Source organism: Pseudorasbora parva, chromosome 16 (genome assembly GCF_024679245.1).
Source record: "Pseudorasbora parva isolate DD20220531a chromosome 16, ASM2467924v1, whole genome shotgun sequence".
Lineage (NCBI taxonomy): Eukaryota > Metazoa > Chordata > Actinopteri > Cypriniformes > Gobionidae > Pseudorasbora > Pseudorasbora parva.
Genome location: NC_090187.1, coordinates 18,064,361 through 18,070,118, shown reverse-complemented (window position 1 = coordinate 18,070,118; position 5,758 = coordinate 18,064,361). Strand labels below are relative to the sequence as shown.

Sequence of the window (5,758 nt, the reverse complement as noted above, 5' to 3'; positions counted from 1 at the left end):
ACTTCTGAACTACGAAATGTCAGTAAAGGCAATATGAGAGAAGGTGTTTTGAAAATTCTAAAGAATATCATGGGACCCAAAGTAGACTGGTCCAAAATCACTAACTGTGTGCAAAGGAAAGAAGAAACTGTCAGCGAATACACTGAAAGATTTTGTCAGTCAGCTGTAACTTACAGTGGAATAGTTGATGATTCTGAATGTGTTTTAGATGACCAGGGAGCTATTGTTCGCGTCTGGTCAGATGGTCTTTTAGCCGAGTACAGAAAAGCATTGCCATTCCTAGATCTAACTTGGTCTAACAATACTCTCAGAAGTAACCTAGAAAGGTTAGCTACATGGGAAAGAGATGCGGATGTTAAGGCAAAAGTAAGAGTAGCAGCAGCTACGTTTAGCACAAGAAATCAAGACAACAGATGGCCTAAGAGAGAAGGCAAATGTAACTACTGTGAAAAATCAGGTCACTGGGAGAAAGAGTGTAGGAAGAAGTTGCAAGATAGTAAAAGAAATGCTATGCATAATTCTGTTCCTTCTCAGCCAGCCTACAATCCTGAAGTAGTTCCGCCAGGGTACACTGAAACTTTAGGACAGCTTGCTCAGGCTCTTCTAAAAGCACAAAAAGAACAGGCAAAAAACTAATTGTTGGGGCTGTGAGTAGCTACCTTTCCCCTGTAATCCATCACAATAACAATAACATTTTTGTGAAAGGTAGCAAACAAGAGAAAGAGATTGACTTTTTGCTTGATACAGGTGCAGAAATTACAGTTATTCCTACAAAATTCTTTAAACATTTATCCAGCTCCAACCACAAACCAGAAGATGGCTGTATTCCAGGACTCACTTATGCACAAACATGGTGGTCAAGTACTCTTGAACAAAATCCAACAAGACATTCTTGATCTTTCAGCAAAATTACATCAGATGACTGAAGATAATTCTTCATGGTTCGGAAACCTGTAAGGTCAACAAATGACTCCCAAGGACTGTTCCAACCACAAAAGAGCATTACCCGTAAGAACTATACGGACCCTAGTGGCATGTTTGTTTCTGTGTCAGCATGTCATTTGTCACTACAGACAATCAACACAGAGCAAGTGATATGTGCCTGTAACTTTTTCAAGTTACATGAATAGAAGATGGGGCTTATGCTAACAAACATAAGCTATAGAAAGGACTTATAAAGGTTTAAATTTGTATTATGTGAGAGTTATTAGAACTCTCAAAGGGGGGACTGTGGGATTACAAATTTATAAATTGTTATATCAAGGTTCCAATGCAATAGTATACTAACAGTTTGTTATGTACATAATGCTTTACAGTTTGGAGGTACAGACTGACGACATTGTAAGGAGATCAAGCTAATCAGTCTTTTGTCTTTATGCACTTCCTGATCTATAAGCAACATTGTCAGAGTGATCACATTTGCATCTATTCGTCTGATTGGTACTGTTATGCTGATAGGATTTGGATTGGTGGTCTGTTTGGCACTGTTATGCTGATAGGATTAGGACTGGTGACATGGAAATGTATGAGGTGTGTCCCTTTTTACCTAAACAACATGTGCATTCCTTTGTTTAGATTGTCTCCTCCTCTACTGTGTAAATCCCTCCCCCTGAAATGTGGATAAATTACAATGTATACTGTTACAATTAGACTTGGATGACTGCAGCCACAGACGGCACGTGTGTTTCTCAATAAAGAGGAACGCCTGCCCGAAAGATATACCCAAGCTCTCCTGGGGCCTGTACCATGATGGTAGTTTAACAAACTCAGGGTTAAAGGATTAGTTTTGAGTTGACAAAACCAAACCATTGTATTAAGGCTTTGTTGGTCCCATGATGCTGATCATCCACTTTCTTTGTCAACTCAGGCTTTGATCCTGAGTTCAGGAGTTTAGCTGTGACATCAGTAGTGAACAGCCAATCACACGCTGTGGAACTGAGATGAACTTCTCGCGAGACAATCAGTGAGATTAATTTCTCTATTCTGCAGAATATTGCATGATTGAAAAATATTGAGAGTTAAAATAAAAAAAAATACACAGCAAGAAGAAAAGCTGTCTATGAAAGAGGACAACTTTAAGAAAAATAGTATACGTCAATGCAAGTAAAAGTTATGAAGTTAGTTTAGTTGATATAGAGAAAATTGAACATTTAAGCTCAGTAAGCTTCTTTTTTTAACAGGCTAGTTTTATTTATTGATTTTAAAGCTTATCCATATGACTTTATGCAGGTGATGTTATTTATATGACTTATGTATTAATTTTAACAAAGTGCCTATTAATGATTGATTAACTAAAATGATAAATATGTAATTTATTAAAGGTATAATAATTACATAAATTATATCTAAATCATTCAAAATTATTATTTTTTTTTATAAATAAGCATTGTTAAAAGCCAGACGCTTTAGTCTTTAAAAACCATTTACTATGCAGTGACCTTTAATTTGGAATAGAAACAGGGGGAGTGACTTTATTGCATCAGAGGTGTGTCACTTTACTCACAGCTGATTGGTCCAATTTCAGATTGAGATTTCTAATCCAGAACATAACCTGCCCCAGAGCAGGTTAGCTCTGGAGCGTAAGTTACTATGGTGATGAACACAGGTAAAAGCCAAACCACTTTAATGGTACCTAAAACCCAGGATTGGCACAAACTAAGCTTAAACAAATCTGGCTAGCCTGCTAAACCAGCTTCATGGTACAGGACCCTGGTCTTCACTTCTGAGTTTCCAACAGTACGAAAACGATCGCAGTACTGCTGCAGACGCAACGCACCTGGAACGGACTGACGGACTGCATCCGTGTGCAGTGTGAAAGCTGTCATCCGTTAACATGGGTACGAAAAAAAATACGCACCGCACACGCACTGCAGACGGAGTATGTGTGATACGGGCGTAAGATGAGTTCCCGATACATTGGACTGATCACGGTAGACAGGCAGCTGAACGAAGTCACCTACCGCCTTCACCTTCCACCCACCTATAAAATATTACCATCACTTCATGTATCTTTACTCAAGCCCTTCACTGAACCTGTCCCTTCTTCACCCATAGATCCTGGTGATGGTGCCGTACCTCCTCCTCCTACCATCGACAAGGACCCATCAGTCTACTGGGTGAGAGCCATCCTCGACTCGTGGCGACGGGGTTCCCGGAATACCTGGTAGATTGGGAGGACTACGGTCCTGAGGAGCGGAGCTGGATCTCCAGGAACGATATGATGGACCCTAATCTTCTCACTCAGTTTCACCAAGACCACCCTGACTGATGCCCGTTTTTTGGGGCCGTGGGAGACCACGTCGCCGCCCATCCCAGCCGTCAGGAGCCGCCCCTGGAGGATGGATGTCACACCCTCACAATCATCAGTCACTGCCACGCCCACTCGTTCACCATCACCTGAATTCTGAACACCTGGGCACCATTACCAGTCAGAATTATATCAACCCGGCTCACCTTCACTCCCATTGTCGACAACCTGTCCTTAGTAGAAGCCCTCACCTGTACCATCTTCGTCTTCATCGTCGTCTTCATCGTCATCTTCATCTTCCCTTTCATCGTCTTCACCATCATTGTCATCCGTTTGAGTATCATCTGTGTTCAAAACCTCTGATAATAAATGTTGCACTTGCACTAATCCCAATAGCTATTGCTAACCGAATAATATACATTTAAACAATTAAAAAATACAGTTAATTACTGTACAAACATTTCTTAAATTATTATTTTGGTTAACCAAAGCAGTCAACATTATATATTATTTGATAAAATGCCAGCATTACCGAAGGAACACAACTTACACGCTAGGAGCACAACTAATGAATGTCCCACCAGAAACAAACCAAACATACTGTAGTTCTAGGAAGAAAACTACAATGTATATCAAATGAAAATTATAAGTGGTAGTTATTAGTCTATTTTCCATGTTTGATTAGACAAATCTGTGAAATTGATGGCTAAATAATCATGTTATTTGTCACAAAGCTGCAGATGGCAGATTTTAATACAGTTTACAGTTTAAATTATAACAGTATTAAATCACATGCTTAATTAAAAGTCAGAGTACTTCTTATTTATTTTAAGGAACCTGATTGATTTAGTTTACCCATACATGTTAATTAATGCATTAATTACCAAACATGTACTAACATGTATTAATGCTGCTGTATTCATGCATGAATCCTTATGACTCAAGTCTTAATTAAGGATAGCTCCTCATTTGTTCATGATTAGTTCATATCTTAATATCATGAGTTCATTTTGAATTAACTATTAATTAATGTATTAATGCTTGATTATTCATGTCCTTTTATTGTAAAGTGTTACCATGAAATAATTAAGAACGCAATACCAAAAGAGTGGATTAAAAGAATAGAGACCATGGAAGAAGAGAAAACAGAGAAAAATATGTATATGAAACTCAGGGAAAAATTGTATGCTTTTAAAGATTGTACTATACAAATGTATTATTGTGTTTTTAGAGATGATGATAGAGATAAAGAGCCAATTGTAAACAAGAACTGGGTTGATAAATTTAAAGATTTAAAAAAAGAGTGTATATGGAGAAACTTGAGGGGGAGATGTGTGGAAACAAAATTGGAATGTTTGAAATATTTTATAAGACATAAGGTGGATTTTACTGAGTCTATTTTAGCTAAAATTGGTTTAGAACAAAGTGCAAGTAAAGTGTGCCAGGAAAAGGAAGAGGGAATTTTACATATGATTTTATATTATGAAGAATATACAGCTGAAGTAAAGAATGTTCTTATGAAAAATAAATTGGAAATGGAAATATGAAGATAAGTATGATACTGGATAAATTTTTTTTAAAAAGCACGCCCGATCTTGACTGATCTCGGAAGCTAAGCAGGGTTGGGCCTGCTTAGTACTTGGATGGGAGACCGCCTGGGAATACCAGGTGCTGTAAGCATTTTTGTTTCATGGGCAAAGAATGAAAAAAAAAAAAAATCAAAATAAATAAGAGTGTTTGAATGCCTTAAATGGCCCAAATTTGGCAGCATCTTTTGCTTATGGCCATACCACCCTAAACACGCCCGGTCTCGTCTGATCTCGGACGCTAAGCAGGGTCAGGCCTGGTTAGTACTTGGATGGGAGACTGCCTGGGAATACCAGGTGCTGTAAGCATTTTTGTTTAATTAAAGGGAAAACAAAGTATTATAATGCCTTAATATACAACGCTTTGCAACCTTTTTTTAAATAACCGCAAGAAAACCTCTAAAGAATGGTTGTCATAAATGTTACCAGATTATTGGTTGATTTCTCAAATATTACATGGCTGTATTTTTAGTGCTAATAGTCAAAAATAAAAATAAAGGGACGCATTGTCAAATGTCAACAGAGTTCAACTGCACTGTGTTGGCAAGTCCGCGTTTTTTCCGCGGGTTGAAGCGACTATTATGTGATATATAGACCCATGAGTGCGAATTTTAGCAGGCAACCTTACCAAAATAACACACATTTTACCCCCCAAACACCATTTTTACCCCGGAGAACCCCCCGAGAAACTATTAGGGCTAGTAGTTGCGGCGTTTTGTTGTAAAAACTTGCAAACCTGTCTCCATGCGTACTGAAATCAGGCTGGAATACACAATCTTTGCCAGAGTTGTAAAATAATTTAATGATACACAGAGTACTTACCCAACATGATCATCATTTCTGAGAGAAATTGAGATGGTGAATGCATATACAAACAAGATCTCGTTTAGGATTCAAACAAATATAATCCAAGCCCCTTTGATGA

General features: G+C 38.1%; 1 non-coding gene across 1 annotated transcript; it reads left to right on the top strand.

The window, feature by feature from the left end:
- The first annotated feature begins 5,023 nt into the window (after nt 1–5,023).
- Nucleotides 5,024–5,142, top strand: LOC137043982 (5S ribosomal RNA). Its single transcript, XR_010898593.1, has one exon. It is a non-coding gene; the product is annotated as a 5S ribosomal RNA (ribosomal RNA).
- Nucleotides 5,143–5,758: the final 616 nt, after the last annotated feature.